Genomic DNA, 18,887 nt, shown 5'->3' on the forward strand with positions numbered 1-18,887 from the left:
TGCAGGAATGACTGGAATTCAATTGGAGATAATCTGGCAACATGTCCTGGTCAAACATAAAAATCCAAGAATGTTAATGAGAAGATAATAATTTTTAAAATTGAAGTCACATAGGAGAGATAAATGTGTGTAAACGTTGTGAATAAAGTGACAAACAGAATACCCATTAGAAACCTCAACATGATCTATAGAGAAGGGTGGGGGCATTTCTTGGTATCAAGTAACTGGTTGAAGTTACTTTGGGCAAAATAGATCCCTTTGTTTTTATTGTTGGATAACAAGAAATGCCAAGACTAGTATTCATCACATTTGTAAACATTATGACAATTAGTTGACTTTTTTGTCCTGTGAATTTTCTTTTTTTCCATTCATAGTTACGTTTGCAGTCTTTGTTTGATAGCTGAAGGCCACTGAAATCAAACAGGCAAGCCACCCAGAGTACTGACCCTTATTTTACACTTTTGTAATAGTGTGTATACCATATGGCCTAGTGTGGAATTCTTGATTATCCAAGTGCCTTTGGTCAATGGTGGCAGCAAGACTTACTGGTTATTAGACAGTGATGCCACAGCCAGCTTTTACTGCAATACCTAAAGGGTCAAGTAGTGTTTTTGTACCACAATTATTTAAAATTCAAGTATTCTGCCATGGAACTATCCATACTGGGCTGGAACTTGGCATGTGAAACCCTCAATACAAAGGTTTATCTCTGCTTGGCAGCTTATTAGGAGAATAATGAGAGTTGTGATTTTTTACTCTTGTTTTCCTAGAATTCAAATGGCATAGCTTTCTGAAATAATTATTTTAAGTTTAATAGTCCATAGTAGAAATGTTGTGACTTTCATTTCAGTGTTCTTGTTTTGAAAAAAAAATTATATATATATATATATATATATATATATATATATATATATATATATATATATATGACTTTATGCCAGTTTCCCAGTAAGCCTCATAGTCTTTTATTCACTACTCAATGATGATGCATCCTTACAAACACTGTCATATGGGTAAATAAAAAAGTGAATAATTACTTAGAAGATGGAGAGTGTTAAATTATAGTTGTGTGATAGGAAGCTGAGACATTTTTTGGTTATTAGCTTCCATTGCCAATTGTATTTCATACACATAGGAGTTTTCTTTCCAAAAATATATTGTTAACTTTTATAGCTAACTAGCACCTGAAAAAAATGTATTGTACCATTTCACTATTGTATATAGTTTTATAACCATTTTAAAGTAAATCCAATGGCCATATTAGAATGTAATTTCAACATGTAGCTTATCTAGATAGTTTTCCTGAGGATTTTGAAATTAGCTGAGAATAACTTTTCTCAGCACACAACTGAAACATAACCAGTGACACCTTGCATGTCTTTTAACTGATATTCTTGACATTTTTTTCCTCTTATGTCTTGTTACTTTAGTACACTGGAATGTGTGTAAATGATTTTTTGGCTTATTTGGGTTATCTGATTTCAGTTTGAATCTGATTGCCCATTTTGAAGTCAATATGGTTCATACGGACTATTAAATAATGCTGTTTCTAGTTTGTGAAGTAAGATGTAAGAAATATTTTTGCCAAGTTTTCTTTAGCAAAACCTATCTTGCAACTTCTAAAATGTGGAGAAACATCTGATATAGTTGACTAGTATGTTAATAGGAAAGTGAAAGTATTTTATGATTACCTTTGGGCAGAGTGTGTAAAGAAACTTGGCATAGTGGCCTGTATGGTGAGGCATCCATTAATTGTTTCAGAAGTGATTCTGTAGCTTAGCTTGTGTATAGTTTTTTTTTTAAAGAAGTCCCATTTGTTTGTTCTCTTGCCTTCATTTATATCTCATATGACACAAGTAGAGGAGGAAGCTAGGAGGAATTTTATCACCTTGATATATTTCTGTTTGATTTTTGACTTTTGGGTGCCTAAATGTGACTGGCACAACAAATAATCTGTTTTTGTTATTTTTTACATTCCTTCCTAACAACCAACAACTCATTTTCTATGTCACAAAAAACAGTAATGCCGTGATTCTGAGGGCAAGCTTCATCATTGATAGTGCAAAGTGTTGCTGTTGTGGCATGTATTTATTTTTGTTTGAGTACTCTATTGGACAAGTGTAACTTAAGCTAGTGGCACATACTTGTTGATTTGCTATGAGCAAATGTTAGTACTATTTTTCAGAAAACTCTTCAATAAAATCTTTAAAAATCATTGAATACAAAAAGTCTGAGCAATTTTGAACTCAAAAGGTTTTTTTTTTTTTTTGGGTCGTTTTAAGGGTTGGGTTGCCACAGCACTCTTTAAATTTATAATTTTTAATGATTATATATACCTAACATTTGCTTTATTGGTGTGTTGAAATATTTTTTTGATAAACTGTTATGGCTTAATTGCATTAGAAAGCAATTGTTTGTAGTGGAACTGAAGTGTTTCCCTGGACAGTTTAATGTGCATATGATTAAGATTTACAATTTGTTTGTACTTTGCTTTTTAACTTATTAACTGTAAATAATTTTTAGAGAATAAAAAATAAAAGAAAAAAGAATTCCAAAGATGTTTAGAGAGGCTGAGATAGTCATTACATTTGTACTCTAAGATAGAGTAGGAAAAAGGGCAGAAAGACAGACTATTAACAAAGTAAGTTGACTGTACACATACTGCACACTTGATGCTTTAAAATATGATCTATTTTCACTTAATTGCTCAAATCAGTTAGTCACATTTGTTTTTTAACAGCCTCTACCCTTGGTATTCCCATACATGTCTGCATTCCAGAACCTGATAATTTTATGTTTTCTAGAAGTGGGCCTGGGTGGATGAGTTGTATTTAATTCAACTAAGTTGTATTTAATTCCTGAAGCATTTCTCATGATTTTAGAGTTCTAAAGTAGACCGTGAATAAACCAGTGGCTATGTACATAAAATGTTAAATATTTCTGTATGTGTTCTAAACTAACTCAAAAAGAAGTAGTTCCGTTTATAGTAGTTTAAGCACAATATCGAGGCTCAGAACCCTATTAATACCTAAAGGAACCTTGATACTGATTTCCAGAGCTACGAATTGCTACCCAAGGCAGCAAGAGCCACCCTATTGCCCGACAGTAAAGGTCAAATATACAACTCAATCAATCCACAGCAATTATATATAGCTTAACTCAAATCATCATCTCAATGGTTCGCTGGCGTCACCTTTCAAACATTCCCTCTGGCAAATGTCAGGCATCATTCTGACTGGGCTGTGGCTCTCAACAATGCCAGGTCAAGAATGTCATCTATTCTACATAGCAAATCATAAAACAATCAATAAAATCACCTACTCTGAAATCCCACTTACAAGTCAGATTATATTGCTTTTTTTCTGTCTGGACACATTACTTCTATGTGATATTTTTCTTTCAGGTCACATTTTGCTTCGTGAATATTGGACGAAAGGTCAAACACTGTGTTCATCAGATTCCTTCTGTTATGATGGAAGCATCCATTCAGCATATCACACGGACTGTCTGCATCTACCCTGATTTCACATGGAATGATCAGGTAGAAGTGGAAAATATCTATATCTATATTAAACTAAAATGTCTGTACCTCAGATTTTACTACACCTCCCTACATCTTTCCTCAGAGAGCCTAGGGAACTTTACATTGCATCACTGGACACTATTTTAGTGGTTTCAAATCCATGAGAACTTTGCCATTTATTTTTGTCCTCTCTATTGACTCTCATTTTTGCTTACCAAAAATCCATTTTTAAATCATGATGTCTCTCAAAATACCGTTCTCTCCTTTTCTTAAACATTAGACTTGTATAGAAGGTATTCTACATTTTCTTTCTTGTCACCAGTTTCTTTTCTGCTGAGACCACTTCCTCAAGGATCTCTAATATCTGATTGACCAGTTGCCATAACCAGCAGATTTTTCAGTTATTTTCCTTCTCTGATTAGATAGCATTTTATATGGAGCTCTTCCCTAGAATGTCCTTTCTTGATTCTTATCATGTTTCTATTTCTACTTTTATTCCTCCTTTTCCTGCTTTAATACTTAGATGTTCTTCAATATCTTATATGTGTTTACCAACATACTGGTAAACATACATGTAAAAACCTACTTTGTATCCTCTTCTTATTCTATCAATAGTTTTTCAGATATATCTTTTGACTAGTTACTGTGTTAGAAATTGTACATACAAAAGGCAAATAGGACTCAGTCTTCAGTTTCAAAAAACTAACTGGGGAAGGCAAGTAAATCAGAAACTGTATATAACAATGCTTACATCAAGTAGTCTTATAAAATTCTAGTTAAATGTATTTGGATACTTCCTATATTAGTTAACATTTGTACATCTTTAATGTAAATGAATTTTGTTCAGCAGTGTGTTCTAAAATCACCCATCTATGTTTTAATTTAATTCCACATTGTCATTAAAGCATTCAGACCTTTAATTCCTAAAGCATTCCTAATGCCTATTTTTCTCACAGTATATGAGCACTAGTTGATAACACCAAATTACAGTTAATATTTTTATAAATATGAAATTTTATATAAAATATAAAATTATATTTAAGTATAAGCTCATATTTGAAATTTTTGATTGTTTTTAAAGGAAAACCATTTTTGCACATGGTTTTCTACTATTGCTATTTATAATACATCCTAATTTAGTTTTATTAATTAATAGGAGAAAGTACTTGATTGTTTTTATAATTAACTCTCTTATAATGCTATTAACTTCAAGAATGTAAAACCTAACTTGCCTCAGTCTGATTTACTTAAGGTAATATATCCTTTTGTACAATAAAAGGTTCACAGATCAGATGGTCCCTAAGGAGGGTCCAGTCTTGAGGTTAATAGTATTGTTCAAGGCCCAAGATCTTTCCACTTCTTTGCTCTGCTCACACTGTTCCCAAATGTTTTCCTGCTTCTCTTTCACTGTTAATGGAGAAAGGGGAACACATACCCACTTCCTCAGCCCACAGCATAAACTGTAAGCCCTCTTCCCACAAATACATGCCTTCCCCAGTCTAATTATGCCAAGTGTTTGTTATGGACTTCTCCTTTACTATAGATATTGTCAGGAGAATGCCATGAACTGATTGGCTTTATGTGAATCAAAATTATCCCAGGTGTTATGGTTTAAATGTGGTGTCCCCCAAAAGCTCATGTGAGATAGTGCAAGAAGATTTAGAGGAGAAATGATTGGGATGTGATCTCCTTTTCATGAGTCCCTGAGGAAGAAGTGAATACTGAACAGTATTGGACCATATAAGGAAAAAAGAGAGATTGGCTTATATAAACAAAATATGATATATGTGTCCAGTAGAATATTATTTGACAATAAAAAGAAGCAAAGTACTGATGCAGTTTAAAACATGGATGAACTACAAAAATAGTATGGTAAGTTTAAAAAGCCAGTCACAGAAGACCATATGTTATATCATTCAATTTAACAAAGTGTTTAGAATATCCATGTCCATACTTCTAATGAATATAAGTACTCTCTTGGAGGTGATAAAAATGTTCTAAAATTAGATTATGTTCATTGTTGTACAACTTTGTAAATATGTTAAAACCATTGAACTATATACTTTAAATGAGTGAACTTTGTTTTATAAATTATATATCAAAAAAGTTGTTAGACTAATAGGTGCTGATATGTAAACAGTACTGTTACTTGAGTTATGATTTTCATTGTACTAGGATAATTTTTCTTCTAGGTCCATGGGACAGTAGGAGAACCCTGGTGGATTTGGGTGGAAGATCCTACAAATTATCATATTTATCATTCAGAGTATTTTCTAGCTCTTAAAAAGCAGGTGAATATAACCTTATTAATTAGCTATCATAAAAAATATATAAACAATTTTTGATTTTTACTATCTCTCTGATTTCAGAGTGCCATGAAAGTTTTGTTATGTTCTGTTTTCCTGTTTTGTTTCAAAGGAACACGGAGATTCAGTGTGACAATATTGCTTATTCAGTTTGATCCTAGTTCAAGAAATTCATTTATAATCTTTACCATGGTTTAAGGCATGGCTTCTAGAGGCGTGGAATATATAAAATAAGGGGGGTAAAATAATTTCCTGCAAAATAATAAATTGCTTAGTGAAAAGATCATTCCTTGTAAAATTATCTGTAAAGACTCAATTGTTGCTACATCTTTAACTCATGTTTTATTTGTAATTTCTCTTTTTATCAAAGAGAAAGCAAGCTTCCGATTGAAAATCTTGACTAGATAGCAATAGTATTTTATAGCAATATTTTGTTTTCATGCATTTATCTTCTTGATAACCATGTAACCTATATATTTTAAGAGATTTCAGATATTCCACTTAAGAACTGATCAGATTTAAAGAAAAATATTAAGTAAATAATAATATGGTACTTGAAATTATAGAAATCATGAAATAATTGCATGAATCATGTTTGGGAAATTCTGATAATGAATCAAACTGGTAACATGTCATAATGATAACATATATATAAATAATATAAAGTTAGTATAATTTTTTACCTTCTGTTATGTCAAATAATCCTCAGAAGGAAATCACCTACAAGTTACTGTAGTACCTGAATATCAGAGCTATTTAGAAATACAACATAGTTTATTTTTATTACATCTGGTATAGATACTATTAAGAATTGACTACTAAGAACTTTATTTATTTTAGACTTTATTTCACATTAGGTCATTAGTAAAGAAGCTCAACTACTGGTATTTGCAATCCCTATTTTTGAACCTATGCCTTCCCAATACTATATCCGAGCAGTTTCTGATAGATGGTTAGGAGCAGAGGCTGTTTGTATTATCAGCTTCCAACATCTGATTCTACCAGACAGGCATCAGCCCCATACAGGTAACAAATTGAACATTAATGTGTTGATGTGAATTATTGACTTCCCAAAATTGTTATTTTAATTAATGTTGACAAGTATAAAGTTGTTTTATTCTGAATCAAAGTCCAACTTACTTGACAAAATTGTTTCTAAACTGTATGTGAAAAATTTTCAAAATCAAATATGTATATGTAGATAGTCAAATTGTGGACCTTTAATTTTTGTTTATTTAAGCTCCAAAAGCATTAAAGTAGGCTTAGTCAATTCTGATAATCATATTAATGAGGAGAGTTACTATTTCTGTGTTACTGGACTTTCATCTGTACATATAATCATTATTTCTCCATATAGCCTTCCTTTTTCATTGCAATTGTCATTTATCATTTAATCTGTATTCTCTGTGAAAGTTTTGAGATATCTCTTTTTTCTTACATTTAGTCCAATTCACATAAGCTTAATTCTAGTACAGGTTACCTTTTATCCAAAATTTTTAGAACCCGAAGTGTTTCAAATTTCACATTATTTTTTAGATTTTGGAATGTTTGTATATATATATATATATATATATATATATATATATATATATATATATATAACAAATTATTAAAAGGGATAAATAGTAAGAGCATTCAGCAGCATTTTTTATTGTGGTAATGTATAAACTCTAGGTTTTCATAAAATGAACAAATGCCTTTCTATTTTGATTTATTAAAAAAGCAAAATTTCATGAATAAATCTTTGCAGTGATACTTTCAAGTACCCCTGAAATCTATTTCCAAAACATCTTGAAACTAGTATACTAATTTCATTTCTTGAGAATTCATAATTGATGAGTATTGATTTTCAGAGGTCCTTAATTTACTTTACAGACATAAATTAGTAGTCAAATTTTCTTTCCCATGTATATTTCAGACAAACTGCTTGACTTTTCAGAATAAAAATGTTATTATGACTACTTTAAATAGCATGCTATTTGACAGTCCTTTCAGAAGTGAAAGGAGACCTAAATATGACTTTATAATCTTTCATTTTGTCAAATGTACACCTTATTCATACTATTCATTGAGATATTCTTTATACTACATCTCAATTTCTCTGTGGTATCTTGGCATAGCAAAACCAAAAAATTTTATCAAAATAGAATGATATTGAGACTGTATAATCTAGTAATCTACTTATTGCAGAAGGTCTTTCTGGTCTTATTTCATCAAATGTGTTTATGTGATATCTAGAATCTCATAAGTTAAAAATATGTGGAAGTGATGATGTTTTAACTTAAAATATATGCTTCCAATATCATTGCTAGGTTTCTTTCTTTCATTAAAGTACTAATTTCCACATATATTAGCATTATATGTTAATGCCAATTTAATAATTTTTTTCTTAAGCAACCAAATATATATCAACCTATTTATATAACTAGCTGATGTAGTATAAACATACCATCTAGGTAAAATCACTGTAATAGATCATCTTAATTTAACATTGTCAATAACTGTGCATTTGACATTGTACAATGTTTAATTTTTAGTCTTTTATTTAAAAAATATGTTTGATTAACATTGCATGCCTTATCATGCAATGTCTTCCTCCTTCCTGGATTTCCAGAGCTACGGAAAATTTAAACAATCATAAACAGACATAGGGAGTATGAAGTTAGCTCTCAGCTCTCCTTGTAATAGAGTAGAGCAATGGGTGGGGCAAAGATAACTTCTTAAAGTCATCTTTTTATTTTGGATTTTTTTTCCTTTAGGGACAAGGTACCCAGGATTGAACCCAAAGGGCACTTAACCACTGAAGCACATCCCCAGTCTTTTTATTATTATTATTATTATTTTGAGAGATAGGATATCACTAAATTGCTGAGGCTGTTTTCAACTTGGGATCTTTCTGTCTCAGCCTCTGAGCTGCTGGAATTACAGGCCTGTGCCACCATGCCCAACTAAGTTAGATTTTATTTTAAGTATATTTTTTAGAAGAAAATTTACCATATTTTTCATTTTGCAACCATACTATAAAGGTCAGATCAAGGTGTCCTCTTAACTGATTTTTTTATATCTTTTTTTTAAACTTTGTAATAATTATCTAATTTCTTCAGCACCCAGTCCATATAATGAGAAGCAACCAAATCTAGTGTCTTTCAATATATAAATTTACTTTACAGACATAAATTTCCCCAATGATTAGTGAAAGTAAGAAGACCTGTACCCTTTAAGGAGAGTTTTTTGTTTTGTTTTGTTTTGTTTTACTCAGTCATGCTGTGTTCTGAAACTACTATCCTTGTTCTTTCCTGAATAAGGCTAAATTCATTTTTGTTTCCATTGGCCATACCAAAAGATCCCTCAGCTACTCAGGATTGGTCAGTGTGTAGCAGATCAAATCTGTTGTTAGTGACCCTTCCAATATTGCTGTTTACAAATGGTTTTCATTGATTTATTTTTGTACCATAACATACATACTTTCATGTACTTTTATTCAAGTTATTTCCCTTTTTGGAAGAGAAATATATAGTTGGTTTATAGGGGATTCTTCAATAAAAGTGTTCTATTTATCAGTTATGTTAAATGTAGTGACTGAACAAGATGTGTCACTGGTGTATAAGAACTTATATGAAATATGTTCTTCTCTAGAGATAATTAGGAAATGTTATTCTTTAAAATACAGTATTCAGTATTGTGCATGTTTTTTCAGTTTTTTTTTTTCAGAAGTACCTGTTGGATCTTTTCAGAATTACTGGATCTTCAGCCTTTGCCAATTATGGCTTTGGGATGTAAAGCATATGAAGCCCTGTACAACTTCAGCCACTTTAACCCTGTGCAGACACAAATATTTCATACACTGTATCTCACAGACTGTAGTGTCCTAGTTGGAGCACCCACTGGATCAAGAAAGACTGTTGCAGCTGAATTAGCTATTTTCAGAGTCTTCAACAGGTATCCTTCCTCAAAGGTATGTTGAACATATTGTGTACTTATTATATTCAATTAGAAAAGATAGTTAATGTCTCTAAACTAGCCAGGTCCAAATATCCTGACATACCCTGGTGAATAGCTTTGTTATACACTCAGTGAATTTTCCAGGGAGCCAGATCAGTATTAGAATAATTTGTTGCAAAAAACTTGATATCAACTTTGGAGTCTTCTAGGTGAATTTCTCATGTATATAGTGCTCACACATCTTCATATCTATAATTCATGGGTACTTCTTTTATGAGGTAATTAATTCTTAGTTGTACTTGTTAGGTATATAATGACTCATAATCATTCTTTGGATATGAATGAAATGCTAATACTTTGAAACACTTCAATTATACACAGGAAATATAGACATAATTTATGCTACATTCCTCCAAATATTGATATTATCAGTTAATGTCAAATAACACCGGAATCAAATAAGTATTGATTTTTAATTTTTTTAAAACATAATATTTAGTAAATTTTCCCCAATACTATTTTATTTTTAACAAAAATGATTTATATTTGAGGTGTTAAATGTGGTACTTAAATATACATATAAATTATAAAATAATTGCTAGAATCAAGATAGCTAGATATCCATCACTTCAGATAATCACATATTTTTGTAGTGGGAACATTTAATATCTAGTTAGCAAATTTCAAGTCTATTAATACGATATTATTAAATACAGTCACCCTTCTGTACCTTAGATGTCTAGAACTTGTTTTACATAAATGAAACTTTGTATCCTTTAAGCAATATCTCCTCATATCTCCCACTTTCACCCCCTCTTAACCATTATTTTAATCTGCTTCTATGAATTTGACTTTTTTATTATTGCACCTGTTAATGAAATTATTCAGTGTTTTGTTGTTTTCAGCTTATTTCTCTTAACACAATGTATAGTATTGCAAATGGCAAGATTCTCTTCTTTTGTAAAGCTGAAAGATCTCCCATTGTGTTTCAGTTTCTTTTTTCATCCATCTTGGGTGACTAGACTATTTTCTTATCTTGGCTTTTCTAATCACTGATGTAATAAACATAGAAGTGTACATGTCTATGGGATATTTATCTCATTTCTTTTGGATATGTATTCAAAAGTAGAATTCCTATGATGATGATGATGTTTTCCATGTGTAATTTCTTAAGGCTGTCCATGTGCATTTTCCATAATGGCATCCCCAACTACATTTCTACCAGCAGTGTGTAGCAGTTTCCTTTTCTCCACATCCTTGCCAATACTTTCATTGTTTTAATAATATTCGTTCTAACAGATGTGAGGTGTTGACTCATTGTGATTTTTTAAAAAGTATTTATTTTTTAGTTGTTATTGGATACAATACCTTTATTTTATTTATTTATTTTTATGTGGTGCTTAGGATCGAACCCAGGGCCTCTCACATGCTTGACGTGCTCTATCACTGAGCCACAACCCCAGCCCTCACTGGGATTTTGATCTGCATTTCCGCAATGATTGGTGAAAGTAAGCACCTTTTTGTGTCTCTTAGCCATTCTGTATTTCAACAGAATGATATCTATTGGCCTCATTTGTCCCTCCACCTTTTTTTTTTAATAGAATTTTTAGCCTTTTTGTTCTTGGTCTATATAAGTTCCTTATAGGTTTTGGATATTAACACCTTACTAACATCTGCAAGTATTTTCTCCTATTACATATGTTATTTTTAAAAATTCATTGATGGCTTCCTTTTCTGTGCAGAAGGTTTGTAGCTTTGGTGCACCCCTATTTGTTTATTTGCACCTTTTTTTCCTGTGTCCTTGGGAACATATTCAAAAACTCATTGCTAAGACCAGTGTCAAGATCTTTTCCCCTGTTTTCTTCTAGGAGTTTTATGGTTTCAGATCTTACATCTAAGTTTTTAGTAAATTTCGAGATGATTTTTTCATATGGTGTAAGACAAGGTTCCAGTTTCATTCTGTTAAATGTAGATGTTCAGTTTTCTCAACACCATTTATTGAAGCCTATCCTTTTCCTTCTTGGTATTCTTGTCAGATTAGTGACAGGATGTGTGTTTATTTCTAGACTCTATTCTGTTCTGTTAGTCTATGTGTATATGTTGGTGCCAGCACCATACTATCTTAATTATTGAAGCTTTGTACTATAATTTGTAGTCAAGAAGTAGAATGCCTCTAAAATTATTCTTTCTCAAGATTTCTTTGGTTTTTTGGTTCTTCATGGTTCCTTAATAATTTAGATTTTTTCTATCTCTAAGAAAAATGCTATTGGCATTTGTTAGGGATTACATTGAATCTGAAGATTGTTCTGAGTAGTTAGTTTCTTACTTTTTTCAGTTAAACATTTAATTTTATTTTATATGCTTATAAAACAGCATAACGTGTCTCAGTTTGCAATAAAGTCTACTTTACTGGAAAGTGGAAGGTGGAAAAGGAGACTGTGATCCAGAATGGGTAGACACTTTTTCATTCTTTATGATGGCAAGTTTCACAACTTCACTGGACCTTTATTCCTTGATGAAATAGATGAACTATGATTGCACACGTTTATTCTGGTTCTCATTGTTGAGGAATATTTTCTGTTGTTGTCAGTACTCCTTGAATAAATGTAGGAACAGGGCAAACTTAATTTAACTAAATAAAACTCCAAAGAAAACATAATGATTTAATTACATGAAATCAATCAGGGGCTTCCAAATTTTTCCACAGTTTGTCAAAGAAAGAAAATCAGGTTTTTGTTCTAACCCCACTACAAATTTATTGTGTGACACAAGGGATACCACAACTTCTCTGGAACTTTTTCCTAAAAAAAATTGTATTAAATCATTTCTAAAGTCCCCATCATTTCTGAAATTCTAGAATTATTTGATTTCAGCTATAACCTTATGAAAAAGAAAGGAATTTTTTTCTTTTTTATCATTATTATTTTTTACATGACAGTATAGTAAATTTTGAAATATTATACATACATAGAATAAGTGTAACTTGTTACAATTAGGATACTGTTATTGTGGTTGTACATGATGTAGTGTTACACTGGTCATTTATTTATATATGAGGATAGGAATGATATTCCATATTCATTCTACTGTCTTTCCTATTGCAGTCACTCCCTCCCTTTGCTTCATTTACCTTTGTCTAGTCCAGTGAATTTTGAACCTCGCCCTCCCCTTTGTTGTGACTTATCATCCACATATCAGAAAGAACATTCTGCCTTTGGATTTTTGTGACTGACTTATTTAATTTAGCATGATATTCTTTAGTTCCATTTACTTACAAGCAAATGCCATAATTTCATTCTTCTTTATGACTAAGTAATATTCCATTGTGTATATATACCACATTTTTTTCATCCATTCATCTCTTCAAGCGCACCTAGGTTGGTATCATAGCTATTTTGAATTGAGCTGCTATAAACATTGAAGTAGCTGTGTCACTGTAGTATGCTGATTTTAAGTCCTTTTGATATAAAGAAAGGAGTGGAATAACAGGGTCAAATGGTAGTTCCATTCCAAGTTTTCTTTCTTAAAATTATTTCTTAGATACATGACAATAGTGGAGTGCAATAGTGGAGTTCATGTATAAATGAACCTCTGCCATTCTGACTGGGGTGAGATGGAATTTCAGTGTAGCTTTGATTTGTGTTTCTCTAATTGCTAGAGATGTTGAACATATTTTCATATATTTTTTGACCATTCATATTTTTTCTTCTGAGTAGTGCCTGTTTAGTTCCTTAACCCATTTGTCAATTGGGTTATTTGTTTTTGTTGTTGTTGTTGTTATTTACTTATTTATTTGGTTAAGTTTGTTGATTTCTGTATATATCCTGGCGATCAATGCTCTGTCTGAGATGCTGGTGGCAAAGATCTTCTTCCATATTGTAGGCTCTCTGTTCACATTCTTGATTGTTTCCTTTGCTGTGAAGAAACTTTGATTTTTTTTTTGATTTTTTATTGATTCTTTATTTCATTTCTTGTGCTTTAGGAATCTTATTGAGGAAGTCCTAAGCCAACATGGTGGAGCATTGTAATGCATTCTGCTGTCATATATTAAAATCAAAAGGAAAAGTTAATACTCTAGTTTGAGACATTTTTTAAACAAGTGCTATTTTAGTGAATAATGTATTTTATAAAATTGGAACAGCTAAAATATATGACTTATCTGCCAGACAGACTACTATAAAGATAAGGAGATAGAGTCAGTCCTTCTAGGCTCAGTCATATAAAGGTGCATACTACCAGGATCCCCCAGCTTATTTACCTAGACCACCCCCATCCTTACCTCCTATTAGTTAACACACTTCTGAAGAGTAAAATGAACTTGCCCACTGAATTGAGAAGGCCCCCACCTTCCAGTGTGACCTAAGTTGTAGGATCGGATTTTGACCTTCTCTCCTGGCTTTCCTATAATTGCACACCTCTTTTGATGAGGTGTGCAATTATACTTTCCATCCCATGCATCTCCTTTGCCCATCTACTACTGCCCAGTGTAGAAATCAACAACAAAAAGATCAAAGAAAATTCCTGTTAGAAAGAATGGGTTGATTTAGGATGTCTTCATCTTATCATAGAGAAACTTTAAAATAGGCATTTGTCCATTAGTATCCACTCTGTAGCATAGTATATTAGGTACTAATATAGTAAGTAGAACATTTCATTTTACCCTCATTGATCACCTAAAAGGAAATATGATACCTTTTTTTGTGTGGGGGATTGTTGTTGGAGAACTCAGGTTTATGATTCTGGCATACCCAGATGAGCTAGTGCTCTGAAATTCTGGGCCCCGAGCTGAGGTTACGTGGAACTTTTGTAGGAAATTTGATATCATTTCTTTTAACCATTACAACATTGGTGAGTTTGAATTACTGAACTGTGTGGCCAAGAATCTTGCACAGGAATTCTTCAATAAGTAGTACACAGATGCAGAATGAATGCAGTGAAATACCTCCAAGCGACATCACAAGTGACCTTCACCACAGGCAGCAGCTTCTCAAAAACTGTAAGCTTACATTTCTAAGAGCTATATTAAAAAACAAATAAACAAACAAAAACTAGCACTTAAACTACACTCTTACAGGGACCAGTAATTAAGTAACACTCTTACAAAGACCAAAACTGTAAAGTAATGTAATGTAATGTAATGTAAACCAATGTTTCTTCTTAATTTCCCCCTCTGATGTCTGTCTGTATCATATAAGGCATCAACCTTTATAAAGCTGGATATTTAAGGTCTTCCTGTTCAGAAATCAGGACCATCTTTAGTTTTGTTGCTTTTAGGCATGACGTTACAAACTGGACCAGGCAGTTTAACATGTAAGGAGTGAATATAAGGCCTAGGAGTGTCATAGCAAGGGGTCTTGCCAGGGGCAAGAGCCAGGCTTCCCGGGGCCAGGTTCACCTCTTGAATTTTTCAAGTTTCCATTGTCATGGCAACTCCAGTTCACCTTCACCCATGCTGACCCGTTCCAACTGCATTATAGATTTTATGGTTAGAAGGAACCTTTTTTTTTTTTATCTCCCAAAGTTTCAGGATCTGGTCTCCGGCAGTTAACAGAGAGTTTGCTAAAGAATGTGACATTCTGTCCACTTAGGCCAGGCAGGGCTGCAAGTATCTTGCTTCTTGGAAAAGAAAGCATGTGGAGGTGAAATATGATACCCTTCTATTAGTTAGAAGCTTAGGTTCGGTAGGGTAAAGTGATCTTCCTGAGTTATAAATGGGACAGAATTAGGATACAAATCTCTGTGTGTGTGTGACATCAAAACTTAGGTTTTATCTTCTGGTTTGTACAGTAACTTAGGCAGAATTTATTATAATTCTTATAATTTTTTAACCTATATTCTTTTGTTTGTTAGTTTGTTTCTGAGGATTGAACCCAGGGGTGCTTAACCACTGAGCCATATCCCCAGCCCTTTTTATTTTTTAAGACAGGGTCTTGCCAAGATGCTTAGGACCTTAATTATGTTACTGAGGCTGGCTTTGAACTTAAAATCCTCCTGCCCCAGCCTCCTGAGCCACTGGGATTATAAGCATGTACCATGGGCTTTCCAGTGTTCTTTAGTAGAACAGGTATTTTTTGAATGTTCTTTGCTAGGGCTGAAGTTATAGAAAATAATTCCAGATTCTTGCTGTCAAAGAACCTATAGTTCAAAGGACAAATGTGTAAACAAAAAGTCATGCTATAATAATGATGGCATTCCTCAAAAGCAGCAAAGGCATAGAGAAGGGACTAAATCCATCTGAAAGAATCAGTGAAGGGCTGGGGATGTGGCTCAAGCGGTAGCGCTCTCGCCTGACATGAATGCAGCCCGGGTTCGATCCTCAGCACCACATACAAACAAAGATGTTGGGTGCGCCGAAAACTAAAAAAAAAAAAAATAAATAAATATTAAAAATTCTCTCTCTCTCTCTCTGCCTCTCTCTAAAAAAAAATGAATTAGTGATGTTTCATAATATCAGTAGTGTTAAAGCTAGACCCAAAGAATGAATAGGAATTTCTCAGGTGAACAAAAGGAATATTTGTTTTACAAAATAAATAAATAAAAGCAAGTGTAAATGTGAAAAAAATACCAGTAATTTTCTAGTGCTCTATGCGAGGGGATGGCCAGAGAGAAAGGTAAGGACCAGATAAATCAAGGACCAAATAGATAGTGGGGTGTTGACCATCTGTAATGCAGAGAGACATGTTAGTTTTGTTCTCCTTACCAAATGATGGCATTGAAGAAATTTAAGCAGGGGAATGACATGACAAGTTTTACCCCTTTAAAAATTCAATTTGAAAAAATATAAAGTACAAATTAAAGAAAAATTATGAGATTGGGAATAAAGGAAATTTATATAACGTTCCAGCAGAGACAAGGAGCGTCATTATCAAGGAGTAGGGAGGAGACAACAGGAGCACCAGGGCGGGGTGAGCAGAGAGAAAAGGGGAATAGCATTCGGTTCACCACACAAGCCTCAAAACCTTTTATCATCCTGGATTCTTGATCTACCCACCTGCCTTTTCTGTAAACTAATAAAATATAATAGTTTTTCAGTTCGTGATTTGGCCTTTCATTTACTTCACATGATAAGCACTTATTTTTCTTTATTTTTTTAACATTTTCACATCTGGCATAAAATAAAAAATTCTGGGGAAGTCTCATAAATTTTATGCAATCTTTCAACTTTATCGTTAAAACTTCAAAGTTAAAAACATATGGTTCATCCATCCAGCTCTCCTAGTATGTGAATTTTTGGTCTGGAATTTATTTCCAGTCAAGTTGTAATGTAAAATCACACGTAAAATTGCCATACTTCCTCCACATTACAAGTTATGATATTGAATTAGGTATAATTATTCATTTTTCTTTTCCTTTTCCCTTAGCAAGTCTCAAAAGTTACAACTAGTGAACTACTTTTTTCTGTATGTAGCATATATTCATCATAACCTGCTTTTTTTCTATACTTCACAGAAAAAGTGCATTTTTCTTTTTTGTAAAGAAAAATATAAATATATCTTCTCTGGATTCATAAATATGTACATTCATATGTGTACACACAGTCATACATGCACATAAAGACACATATATTTATTACACCAACATTCAGGTTTTATGATGTATAACTAGCAGGTTAGCAGGTAGTAAAAATCATTTTGACCATCCTTTAACACTAATTAGGTTATGCAAAAACTTTATTCTATTTCCCTGTAATGTATATAAAGAGATCATAGGTTAGTTTAACCAAATTTATTAAAATAGTTTACTTTTTGTAAATTAGAAAACACAGAATTGGAAATTTGCAACTGAGAAGAAGAATGTGTCTCTATCAAAATTCTTAGAAGTACAGGAAATTGATTTTACTAGAACAGCTTAAAATTATTTCAAAATTAATAGATTTTTGTTCAATATTTTAAAAATATTTTGCTGTCAGTGACATATTTAACATTAAAGTATCATTGTAATGCTTTGCTAGGTACATCCAAAAATAAGAGAATGGAGTCTTAAAACTGTATGAAATAACTGCCTAAGATCATAATATTAACTTATGTGTCTTTAAGTCAGCATTCTCCAGAATCCAATTTAATTGAAATGGCTTTGCCTGTGTAAACTTCTAAGATTTCACTGTTTAAACTAATAAGATTTCACTGTTTAGTTTTGCCTTAAGCAAATGCAGCATTTTGTTTGTTCATAAAACATTGGATTAAATGTATAGACTGATATAAATAGCTCTCCATCATTCCACATGTACCACTGGCAATTGCCCCTTTGCCTAGGATGTGGTGTATTATTGTCATTGAGAACAAGACTCTATTCTTAACTTGCTCTTTGGGGAAAATGAGTGTTTCACAAGAAAACCTTCTCTCTCCTTACCATCATAAATAGTTTTCAAATTTAAAAGACTCTGTGAAGGGCCTGGGGTTGTAGCTTAGTGGTGGAGCACTTACCGAGCATGCATAAGGCACTGGGTTCAATTCTCAGCCCTGTGTATAAATAAATAAATAAATAAAATAAATGTCCATCAACAACTAAGAAGAATTGTTTTAAAAAAGAAGAAATGCAACTACTAGTATTCTTGATATATTGAATTATTAAGTATTTGTTTTCAAAGTACAATGAGTTTTTACTCTTAAAATTAGCTTAGGGTTTGACTTTTTGTAGGATGTTACAGGAAATTCATTTTGCTCTCCCCATCCAACTGTAGTTGGATGAATAGTAATTTAGTGATAAAATGATTGATTTTTTGTTTTTGTTTGTTTTGTTGAAGCTAATGTAAGATTTCCAATGGGAGAGGGTGAATGCCTTGATGTTCTTGTAACATGTGCTCTGTGCCTATTCAGGCAATGCTGGATGTGGCTGCAAACCAAGGTTGGCTGGTGACTGCCCTGAATACCACCAACCTCGTTCAGATGTTGATCTAGGGCCAGTGGTTAAAAGATTCTTCTCTTCTTACACTACCAAACATAGAACAGCACCATCTTCACTTTTTCAGGTAATTGTCTTAATTTGCAATATAATTTTAATTAAGTTTTTTAATGGATATTTTTGGGGAGGAGTGGGTATTTTGGGAATCAGACCCAGGGCTTCATGCATGCTAGGCTGTACCATTGAGCTACACCCCCAGATCCCCCACAATTCCC

The 18,887-nt window shown here is 32.5% G+C and overlaps 1 pseudogene; it reads left to right on the top strand.

Annotated features, from left to right (window-relative positions):
- The window catches only part of LOC144252942 (activating signal cointegrator 1 complex subunit 3-like), a 35,960-nt pseudogene extending 17,292 nt beyond the window's left edge, over positions 1–18,668 (top strand).
- The last annotated feature ends 219 nt before the right edge of the window (positions 18,669–18,887 follow it).

Source organism: Urocitellus parryii, unplaced genomic scaffold (assembly GCF_045843805.1).
Source record: "Urocitellus parryii isolate mUroPar1 unplaced genomic scaffold, mUroPar1.hap1 Scaffold_70, whole genome shotgun sequence".
NCBI classification, from domain to species: domain Eukaryota; kingdom Metazoa; phylum Chordata; class Mammalia; order Rodentia; family Sciuridae; genus Urocitellus; species Urocitellus parryii.